Here is a 12,274-nt window from a genome sequence, read left to right on the forward strand (position 1 = left end):
CTTTGGCCCAGGCCATGATCTCACATTTCATGGGTTTGACCCATTGTAGGGCTTTCTGCTGTCAGCACAGAGACCCCTTCAGAGCCTCTCTTCCCTCTCTGTCTCTGTCCCTTCCTCACTAACACGCTTTCTCTCTCTCTCTCTCTCAAAAATAATAAATTTTAAAAAAGCATGGTGAGCAAACAGCAGCTAGAGGTTTGGAGAGGGAGTGTTTGTTAATGTTTACAAATATTAAGTACTCTTGATACAAAATATACTTTTAAAATTGTATAACATCTTTACAAAGGCTGTTGCAATAAAGTAATGTCCTCAGTTCTATGCATATACAAGTTATCTATAAACAAACGTCAATAGGATTGGAAGAGAAAAATTAGAGAAAGGTGCATTTGGAGTGTATTTTTTATGCTTGGCCAATAAAATACAGTAAGTTCTATTAGGGCACAAATTTTTAAAGAACATTTTTCTAAGTTTTCTAAACATCTGTGCATGTATTGTGCAGTGGTTTAAGAAATGACCTCAAACACCTTACAATTGTAGATTTAATTGTGCAATAAAACTGAAGATAAGCTCCTTGTCTTCGGTAGTTATTTCTTTTCTGAAGCAAACATTGTAACCCGAGACAATATGACTGAAGGAAGACTTTTGATGGTTTATCACTGGTATCATTTCTCTTGATCATAAGTCCCTTGCCATCTATAACCTTCCCTACCCCTGTTCAGCCAAAAACAAGAAAAATGTATACAATTTTTAGATAAAAGAAAACAGTAAATAAAGGATATTTTAAGTAATACTCTTATATCTTCTGGATTTCATGTACAGAATCTAATGTAGAAATCGTTTTGAGGCCTATGGTTGTTTACCAAAAATGAAAATGCCCACGTCAGACAATGTTGGGGATTTAGTTAATTTATCTGAACTGGTTATGCATTTAAGAATCATCTTCAAGCACTGATGACACAATAAACCAGTTGTTCTATCTTGATCAACTGAATCCATTACACCCATTTGGTGGCAGAAATGCCTTCAGCAGTTCCCAACAAAGAGCTAGCCGGGTTTCTTAGAAGAAAGTTGAGGCTGCCAATAGTTGTCCATTAGAAAAAGTTGCTCCCTCAAGGAGTCTGTGGCCCATGGATAGATACATGGATACGCTTGCCAAAATTAGGAAAGTTTCCTGATTTAGTTACCCGGGCTGCTGTAATAAACTGACACAAACTGGATGGCTCAAACAACAGAAATTTATAGTCTCACCCTTCTGGAGGTTAGAAGTCTGAGATCAAGCTGGCAAGGTTGTGTCCTTCTGAAGACTGTGGTGGAGAATCTACTTTCTCCAAGCTTCTCTCTAGCCTTTGGTAGCATCAGGCGTTCCTTAACTTATAGCTGGTTATTTTCCCTGTTTTTAGACCCTTCCCCTGTGTATGGCTGTCTCTATGTCCAAATTTCCCCTTTTCATAAGGACAAAGTCATATTGGATTAGGCTCACGGTAATGACTGCATTTTAGTCATCTGAAAAAACACTATTTCCAAATAAGGTCAAATCCACGGGAAGTGGGGATAAGATGTCCCCACCATCTTTTCAGGGGACACAATTCCTCCCTTAAAACAGTCCCCTGGCATGATACATGCAATTAGCTGGGGGCAACCCTGTGCAACCAGCAGCTTCTGTAACTTACACATTTTGCAAATAAATTATAATTAATGTTATTTTTGTGCTGGTAAAATAGGATACATTTTAGGTGATTTGGCTCAACTATCACAAATCAAAAGCCACCAGTTTTCCTATCCAATGCCATCAAAGGAGGAGCTTTGGGATGCCTGGGTGGTTCAGTAGGTTGAGCGTTCAATTCTTGATTCTCCCTCAGATCATGATCTTATGGTTCATGGGTTTGAGCCCTGCATAAAGCTCTGTGCTGACAGCCCAGGGCCTGCATGGGATTCTCTCACACCCTCTCTCTCTGCCCCTTCCCCACACTGTCACACTCTCTCTTTCAAAAATAAATGGATGAACATTAAAAAAAAAAAAAAAGGAGCTTTAAGCTTTTATAACAATTTAGGAGATCTTTAAACCTCTAGTGAGTAGTGCTGAATAAAATATTTCAGGAAAACATTTGGTTAACAAATAAGCTAGTTAGGACACGAAAACAATTTAACTCTGATCTCTACTAAGGGTGCCTGACACAGTAACAGTGAAAATCACAGGCTTATTATTCATTAGGATTCTTAGTTGCAAAAAACAAAATGTCTGTAAGCAGAGACATATCAGAAGGATATTAGCTAGCTCCCACACTCCTCATAAAGCGTGGATAGAGAAGCCTAGAAAATGGAGAGCAAGCAGAAGTGAGGCAAGGCTAAATCCTGTCATAGGAACCGTGTTTGTGCACTGCCCTGGGGCTTCTGTGTTCACCAAACCTCCACCTACAAGGCCTCTGGTTGTCCTTATGCCTCCATTCACATGGGAGCATCTAACCAGCTAAGCCTTTGGGTTTAGGCCCAAATTATCTTTTATAAAGATAGATGGCTGAGTGAGAATTTAACTCTAGCCTCTTGGTTTCCTTTGTGAAAATCAATGCCCTCTCTCCCAATTACCTTGAGATTCCTCTAAATCAATATGCCCCAATCTAGACAATCAAAAATGAGAATTCTCTGAGAATTTTGAAGTATAACAAATATGTATAAGATGGTTTAAGAACAAAAACGCTACCTTCTAAGTCTGTCTTGAAAATTATACTCAGTTTGTAACTTTCCAGCAATATACATTCACATGATACCTAGGTGTTTATGAAAGCCAAAAACACTATAAAAGTAAATATTATAAACTTTTGTGGTTGATTAGTCATTAAATAATTTGTAAGCGTATTTATAATAAAATCAGACCCTAAAATGTTATTTTATAAAGAAAAATATGGCTAATCAAATTTCTAATTAAGCCATAAGTTTTTAACCTGATGATGATTTTTTTCAGATCTGTACTCTACAAATGAAGGAATGAAATTTATACTCTACAGAATAAATAAGTCTTAGGGGCAGCTAGGAGGCTCAGTTGGTTGAGCTCTTGATTTCAGCTCAGCTCATGATGCCAGGGTTGTGGGATCAGGCCCCACGTGGAGCCTCACGTTGGGATCTTCACTAAGCATGGAGCCTGCTTAAGATTCTCTCTCTCTCCCTCTGCCCTTCCCCGATGCACTCGCTCTCTTTCTCTCAAAAAAATTTTTTAAAATAAATGTAGAACAAATAAGTTTTCTTTTACTGGTAAAATCACAATGTATTTTTATATATTAGCATTAATATAAATAGTGTTTCTAAAAATTTCACTAACTTATGTTATGAAACTGATTTTGTAATCATTAACTTTTGTGTCATAACTAAGAAATGCTTATAGCACCATTGCTGCTCATCTACAGCACAGATGTATTATTACTCTGCAAGTTCTCTTCATGCACCCTTGCCTTATTCCTTATTAAATATCTATTTTTGGGTTAAAATGAGAAAATGGGATTATCAAATCACTAATCTACGACACTACTGAGAATAAGTCATGTGACCTTGGTCCTTATCATCCCCTAGAATCACAGGTTCCTTGAATATGTGATTACTGCTTAGCTCGACCATCCCATTCAGGAAAGCACACAATAATGCAAATAAATGAGAGTAGCATTATGGGACTAACATGGAAGCTAATATAATTCACATTTCAAATATAAATAGAAAATATAAATCACACAAACTTCAGTACTTAAGTTTTATAGTATACTATTATATTCAATTAGTAGTCATCCCCTTCAAGACTAATCAAGAGACACCAGTGGGCTCAACAGCAGAGCTGAGACAACCATTAATCTCTGCTAGATACCAGCCATAAGCCAAATAATGCCAGAAGGGTCTAACAGAGGGAGAATTTGTACCTATTAGAAATATTAATAAATTATGATAATTAACATATGCACATCATTTATGGAAGATCATTAATCTGTTACAAAGACCACACAAATATCTTAAAACTTTTCATCAATTTAGAAAATTAACACAGAATAATTCTGAGCACGTGGTGCAATCCCACAGGCCACACACGATGCTTCAGCAGTGCCATCCCTCCCGTGGTGCTCAGCTGCCCTGCCACCCTTAACTTACCTGTATCTGTCAGTGTCCACACAGCTGTCTCTTATACATTTTACTTCATTAGTCAATTAAGTCAATTAAGTCAAAAAGTTCAGTTGAACTTTTTGTATTTTTGTGGTTATTTGAAAAAAAAATTACCACCAGCCTTTGTGCTCCCACGTAGTTCTTGGAGGTTATACAACAGCTACTTTCCTTTACTCTCCAACATCCCTATCTGCTTCCTCCTTCTCTTGAAATACCTCTTTACTTATCTGATTCAAAAATCTGGGAGTCTGAGCATGAGTTACCAAGACCCTGAGGTCACTGACAGGATCACCTTACCTGCAGTACTGGCTCAGAATCATAGGCAGAGGCAGATGCCCTGGTCCCTTCGACACTACTTTCACCCTTGCAAGTCATATAAAAGGTGAGAGACGAAGAACACAGGCCACATCCCTGCCTCTTAACACCCTCCATGTACATTCCACATCAACTTACCTTACCACCCCCCACAAACTAGCCTTTCTGTATGCATCAGCCTCTTCCTGCCAAGTGCCGCTGGGCTTTACAGTGACACAGGGATGAATAAAATAAGTATTACATTGTTCACAGCTGAGTGAAAGAGTCAGCTAAAATGAACATCTAGAGCCAGAAGTGCACTTGTATATTTGTCTATCCAGCCTCTCTGTCCACTCCTGAAAAAGAGCCCCATTCTTTGGGAGACACCACATCTTTCCTATCTCAGGTAGTTCCAGTGACAGTTAATTACAGAACCAATCTCCTAGCCCTGTGTGGAAGCATAGGACCCAGGCCTCACAATTACAGCATCTGATCATCTTGGTCTGAGTTACAGGCCTAGGGACAGACATGCGATCTAAGCCAAGACATAAGAATCCTTCCATGAGCTTTTATATGTGTATGGATATAGACAGAAAAACTTTTTTGGTCACTCTGTTTATCACCATGTGACTCCATAGCTGCTTTTACTTGTCCTTCCCATATGAAGACATTTCCAAGAATAACAGCTAACAACACAGAAGCTGAGATTAAAAATGGACATATGTCCAGAGTCCTGACACTATTCAAACATGGATAAGTCACATTGAAGACAACTCCATTATTGCCTTTCCACAGTTGGGTTATATGAACAATACATGATTTCTCTTTTCTTTCTTCACAAAGTTGAGTACTCTCACTATTGAGAGCTTAAATTAGCCCAAACTAGGAGAAAATGTCCAAAAGTTTTCCTGAGCACATGTGTATGTGGAGGAGAGGAGGGAGAGGAGTTAAACATGATAGTTCAGACATTAAGCAACATCTAAAATCTCTCAGGTAAAATCATGCAGTTTTCATTCTTCTGCTACTAAAATAGAACTGATGAGCTTTAGAAAATTATTTAAACTACATTTCCTCATCAAAAAATTCCAGGGGAGGGGCCAAAATTGCGGAACGGCATGGAAGCATTTTGTGCCTCTTGCATCCATGATATATAAGCAGATCAACACTAAACCATCCTGCACACCTAGAAAACTGATTTGAGAATTAACACAAGAATGCACAGCCTGAACCACAGAACTCAGCAGGTACGTGGTGTGGAGCGGTGAACTGGGGGACTGAGAAGCTGTGCAGGGCAAGGCACTGTTTTTGCTTGCAGAGAGAGGACGAGGATTGGGGGAGGGGGGTAGGGGGGTGAACGTATGGCAAAAGCACCCTCCCCCCAAAAAACAGCTAGAGAAAGAGTGGAAAAGTGGAAATAGCAGAAGGGACTGAACTAAAGAGGGAGAAAAGAAAAAAAAAAAAGAGGTTTTAATTCCATTAAGACTCTATAAACAGGGGGAGCACAAAGTCTGAAACTCTCCAGCTCAATACCGGGTGGTGCTCTGGTGGGAAGAGCGAATCGCCAGCAACAGAATGAAGTCAGGGGAGTGCTCAGGCCACACTGGGAGAGGTGATTCCCCTGCGGGGAGGACATTTGGTAGAGGCTGTGTGCCACTCCACAGGCAAAGCTCCCAGTGGACCCCAGAGAACCACCACATTTGCTGGTGCTGGAATAAGGCTGTTAAGGGTGACGCCTGGTGCCAGATGAGTGTTGGGATTTCCCATAATCCCAGAAATGCTGCTGCCTATATAATCACGTGAACTTTATCTAGGGTGGGCTGGCACCCAGCTGCAGTCTCTGGGCATTGACAGCAGCATGGTACCATGAATGCTCCTGGGTGCAGCTGGCCCCTGGCCATAGCTCAGTAAGACCTTGCCCCAGAAGGTCTGAGCGGGTCAAAGCCTCAGTCCCTCAGAAATGAGGAGTTGTCAGGGCGCCTGGGTGGCTCAGTTGGTTAAGCCTCCGACTTCGGCTCAGGTCATGGTCTCACGGTTTGTGGGTTTGAGCCCTGCATCAGGCTCTGTGCTGACAGCTAGCTCAGAGCCTGGAGCCTGTCTTCAGATTCTGTGCTTCCCTCTCTCTCTGACCCTCCCCTCCTCACGCTGTCTCCCTCTCTCTCTCAAAACTAAATAAAACATTAAAAAAAAAAGTGAGGAGATGGGAAACACAGCCGCACCTGACATGAAAGTCAGGAGGGAGGTGCCGCTTGACAATCTTACAACTTGGTAGCAGACAGTGTAAAACAGGGAGGTGGTCAGAAACCAAAGACAAAGGATGGGTTCTCAATTGCTGGTAGGGGAGAGCACAGAGTTTGAATACTAGAGCTGGGTATCTGGGTGATGCCAATTTCACCCCTCCCACGCATGCATGTCCACCTCTACAAGCTCCGCAACAAACAAGCCCAGGAAGCTAAGCCGCCCAATCTAGTAGAAAACGAAACTGGTACACTAAGCCCCGCCCAACTGGGCCGACCTCGCTGTAGGAACACCACAAGCCTCTCCACCTTAGTTTATGGACTATAAAGTGCTTCAGAGTTTGACTTCTAGGGGAAAATGACTTAATTTCAATCGTATTACAGCCTGTTTACTGGTCCATCCAATTTTCCTTTTTGTTTCTTTTCATTTTCTTGATACAGAAAGAAAAAATTATTTGTTTTCAATTTTTATTAAAAATATTTTTAATTTTTTCTATATATTTTTTAGCTTTTTCTATATTTTTCAAAACCTATTTTACTTCTTCCATCATTTCATTTTATTCTATTTCATTGTATTGATTTTTTCAAATTTTCAAATGCTTCCCCCCCCCCACTTTTTTCTAATATATCAAGCTCCTTTCAACATCCAGACCAAAACACACATAGGATCTAGCATCATTTATTTTATTTTTGTGTGGGGGAGGGTTATTTTTAATTTTTTAATTTAAATTTTTTACCTTATTAATTCCTCTTCTTCATTCAAAATGATGAAACAAAGAAATTCACTCCAAAAGAAAGAGGAAGAAACAACAGAGAGGGACTTAATCAACACAGACACAAGCAAGTGTCTGAACCAGAATTTAGAATCATGATAATAAGAATACTACCTCGGGTCGAAAACAGTTTAGAATTCCTTTCTGAGGAGATAAAAGAAGTAAAAGCTAGTCAGGATGAAATAAAAAATGCTGTAACTGAGCTGTAATCTTGAATGGATGCCATGAAGGCAAGGATGGATGAGGCAGAAATGTGAATTAGGGATATAAAGGACAAACTCATGGAGAATGATGAAGCAGAAAAAGAGGAAGACTAAGGCAAAAAAGCACAATTTAAGAATTAGAGAAATCAGTGACTCATTAACAAGGAACATCAGAATCATAGAGGTCCCAGAAGATGAAGAGAGAGAAAAAGGGGTGGAAGGATTATGTGAGTAAATCATAGCAGAAAACTTTTGTAACCTGAGGAAAGACACAGACATCAAAACCCAGGAAGCATAGAAGACTCCTACAAGATTTAACAAAAACCGACCATCAACAAGGCGTATCATAGTTAAAATCACAAAATACTCAGGCAAGGAAAAAAATCATGAAAGCAGCAAAGGAAAAAAAAAAGTCCTTAACCTACAAGGGAAGACAGATCAGAATTGCAGTAGACCTATCCACAGAAACTTGGCAGGCCAGAAAGGAGTGGGAGGATACATTTATTGTGCTGAATCAGAAAAATATGCAGCCAAGAATCCTTTATCCAGCAAGGCTGTCATTCAAAATAGGAAGAGAGATGAAAAGTTTCCCAAACAAAAATTAAAGGAGTTCATGACCACTAAACCAGCCCTGCAAGAAATTTTAAGGGAGACTCTCTGAGGGGATAAAAGATAAAAACAAAACAACAAAAAAAGACCAAGAGCAACAAAGACTAGAAAGGACCAGAGAACACCACCAGAAACTCCAACTCTACGGGAAACATAGTGGCAATAAATTCGTATCTTTCCGTACTTACTCTAAATGTCAATGGAATAAATGCTTCAATCAAAAGATGTAGGGTAACAGAATGAATAAGAAAACAAGATCCATCTATATGCTGTTTACAAGAGACCCATTTTAGACCTAAAGACACCCTCAGATTGAAACTAAGGGGATGGTGGGGCGCCTGGGTGGCTCAGTTGGTTAAGCCTCTGACTTCGGCTCAGGTCAGATCTCATGTTCGTGGGTTTGAGCCCCGCGTCAGGCTCTGTGCTGACAGCTAGCTCAGAGCCTGGAGCCTGCTTCCGGTTCTGTGTCTCCTTCTCTCTCTGCCCCTCCCCCTCTCATGCTCTGTCTCTCTCTGTGTCAAAAATAAATAAAACATTTAAAAATAAAAATAAATAAACTTTAAAAAAAATTTTTTAAAAAAAAGAAACTAAGGGGATGGAGAACCATCTATCATGCTACTAGTCACCAAAAGAAAGCTGGAGTAGATATACCTGTATCAGACAAACTAGACTTTAAAATAGACTATAAAAGGAGATGAAGAGGGGCATTATATCATAATTAAGGGCTCTATCCACCAAAAAAAATCTAACAATTGTAAACATTTATGCTCCAAATGTGCTAGCACCCAAATATATAAATCAATTAATCACAAACATACAGAAACTCACTGATAATAATATCGTAATAGCAGGGGACTTCAACACCCCACTTACAACAATGCACAGATCATCTAAACAGAAAATCAACAAGGAAACAATGGATTTGAATGACACACTTGACCAGATGAACTTAAAAGGTATATTCAGAACATTTCATCTTAAAGCAGCAGAATATACATTCTTCTCTAGTGCACATAGAACGTTCTCCAGAATATATCACATACTGGGACACAAATCAGCCCTCAACAAGTACAAAAAGACTGAGATCATACCGTGCATATTTTCAGACCACAACACTATGAAACTTGAAATCAACAAGAAAAAAATTTGGAAAGGTAACAAATACTTGGAGACTAAAGAACATCCTACTAAAGAATGAATGGGCTAAACAAGAAGTTAAGGAGGAAATTATAAAATACAAGGAAGCCAATGAAAATGATAACACCACAGCCCCAAACCTCTGGGATGAGCAAAGGCCGTCTTACAAAGAAAGTATATAGCAATCCAGGCCTTCCTAAAGAAGAAAGAAAGGTCTCAGATACACAACCTAACCTTACACCTTAAAGAGCTGGAAAAAGAACAGCAAATAAAACCCAAAACCAGCAGAAGATGGGAAATAATAAAGATTAGAGCAGAAATCAATGCTATTGAAAGAAAACAAAACAAAACAAAAACCAGTAAAACAGATAAATGAAACTAGAAGCTGGTTCTTTGAAAGAATTAACAAAACTGATAACTAGCCAGTTTGATCAAAAAGAAAAAGGAAAGGACCCAAATAAATAAAATCCAGAATGAAAGAGGAGAGATCACATCCAACACAGCAGAAATAAAAACAATAATAAGAGAATATTATGAGCAATTATATGCCAACAAAATCTGGAAGAAATGGACAAATTCCTAGAAACATATAAACTACCAAAATTGAAACAGGAAGATATAAAAATTTAAACAGACCCATAACCAATAAAGAAATCAAATTAGTAATCAAAAATCTCCCCTAAAAACAAGAGTCCAGGGCCAGATGGCTTTCCATGGGAATTCTGCCAAACATTTGAGGAAGAGTTAACACCTATTCTCTTGAAGCTGTTACAAAAAATAGAAATACAAGGAAAACTTCCAAGCTCTATGAAGCCAGAATTACCTTGATTCCAAAACCAGACAAAGGCCCTACTAAAAAGGAGAACTACAGACCAATTTGCCTGATGAACATGGATGCAAAAATCCTCAGCAAGATATTAGCCAACCGGATCCAACAACACATTAAAAAAATTGTTCACCACAACCAAGTAGGATTTACACCTGGGATGCAGGGCTGGTTCAATATCTGCCAAATAATCAATGTGATACATCAACATCAGTAAAAGAAAGGACAAGAACCACATGATCCTCTCAATAGATGCAAAGAAAGCATTTGACAAAATACACTATCCTTTTTTTCTTAATAAAAACCCTCAAGAAAGTAGGAATAGAAGGATCATACCTCAAGATCATAAAAGCCATATATAAAAGACTGAATGCTAATATTATCCTCAATGGGGAAAAACTGGGAGCTTTCCCCCTACGGTTAGGAGCAAGACAGGGATGTCCACTCTCACCACTGTTATTCAACGTATTATTGGAAGCCTTAACTTCAGCAATCAGACAACACAAAGAAACAAAAGGCATCCAGATGGGGCAGGAGGTGGTCAAACTTTCACTCTTCGCAGATGACATGATACTCCATGTGGAAAACTCAAAAGATGCCATCAAAAATCTGCTAGCACTGATCCATGAATTTAGCAAAGTTGCAGGATGTAAAATCAATACACAGAAATTGGTTGCATTCCTATACACCAACAATGAAGCAACAGAAAGAAAAAGCAAGGAATTGATCCCATTTATAATTGCCATAAAATACCATAAAACCATAAAATAACTAGGAATAATCTAACCTAATAGGTGAAAAATCTATACACTGAAAACTGTAAAAAGCTTATGAAACAAATTAAAGAAGACACAGAAAAATGGAAAAATATTACATGCTCATGGATTGGAAGAACAATTATTGTCAAATGTCAATACTACCCAAAGCAATCTACATATTCAATGCAATACCTATCAAAATAACACCAGCATTCTTCATAGAACTAGACCAAACAATCCTAAAATTTGTATGGAACCAGCAAAGCAATCTTGAAAAAGAAAACCAAAGCAGGAGGCATCACAATCTTGGACTTCAAGCTGTATTATAAAGTTGCAATCAAGAGAGTGGTATTGGCACAAAAACAGACACTCAGATCAATGGAACAGTATAATAGAGAACCCAGAAATGGACCCACCAACATATGGCCAACTAATCTTTGACAAAGCAAGAAAGAATATCCAATGGAATAAAGACAGTCTCTTCAGCAAGTGGTGCTTAGAAAACTGGACAGTAACATGCAGAAAAATGAAACTGGACCAATTTCTTAGACCATACACAAAAATAAACTCAAAATGGACAAAAGACCTAAATGTAAGACAGGAAGCCATCAAAATCCTCAAGTAGAAAACAGGCAAACACCTCTTTGACCTTGGCTGTTATTGTTATTTCTTACTCAACAGGTCTCAGGAGACAAGGGAAACAAAAGCAAAAATGAACTACTGGGACCTCATCAAAATAAAAAGCTTCTGCACAGTGAAGGAAACAATAAGCAAACCTAAAAGGTAACCGGTGTAATGGGAGAAGATATTTGCAAGGATAAACGGATAGTATCCAAAATATTAAAGAACTTATCAAACACAACACCCAGAAAACAAGTAATCCAGTGAAGAAATGGACACAAGACATGAATATACACTTCTCCAAAGAAGACATCCAAATGGCCAACTGACACATGAAAAAACGCTCAACATCACTCATCATCAGGGAAATACAAACCAAAACCACAATGAGATACCACCTCACACCTGTCAGAATGGCTAACACTGACAACTCAGGCAACAACAGATATTGGTGAGGATGTGGAGAAAGAGGATGTCTTTTGCACTGCTGGTGGGAATGCAAACTGGTGCAGCCACTCAGGAAAACAATTTTTGAGGTTCCTCAAAAAATTAAAAATAGAACTACCCCAAGACCAAGCAACTGCACTACTAGGTATGCTGTTTTGAAGGGACACATGCACCCCAATGTTTATAGCAGCACTATCAACAATAGCCAAAGTATGGAAAGAGCCCAAATGTCCAT

The sequence above is a fragment of the Suricata suricatta genome, chromosome 7 (assembly GCF_006229205.1).
Source record: "Suricata suricatta isolate VVHF042 chromosome 7, meerkat_22Aug2017_6uvM2_HiC, whole genome shotgun sequence".
NCBI classification, from domain to species: domain Eukaryota; kingdom Metazoa; phylum Chordata; class Mammalia; order Carnivora; family Herpestidae; genus Suricata; species Suricata suricatta.